This window comes from Solanum tuberosum, unplaced genomic scaffold, assembly GCF_000226075.1.
Source record: "Solanum tuberosum cultivar DM 1-3 516 R44 unplaced genomic scaffold, SolTub_3.0 scf00019, whole genome shotgun sequence".
In the NCBI taxonomy this organism is placed as follows: Eukaryota; Viridiplantae; Streptophyta; class Magnoliopsida; order Solanales; family Solanaceae; genus Solanum; species Solanum tuberosum.
This window is the reverse complement of record NW_006238945.1, coordinates 129,275-129,490: the sequence shown is the minus strand read 5'-3', so window position 1 is coordinate 129,490 and position 216 is coordinate 129,275.

Here is a 216-nt window from a genome sequence, read left to right as displayed (position 1 = left end):
TCGTTAATGTGTTGTATCTCATTTTTATGTTAATGTATCTGGCGTGCATATGCCTCTCTGGTTATATTTAGTATGTTTATTAATATAGTTGATATAATATCTTTATGTATCTGATTATTTTATGTTAAGCTTTCATTGTCTTTATATCTCAAATTATTTTTGCAGCACTAACACTTACAATTTCAAAACGAAAAGATGATGATTTGGCTAAAAAAA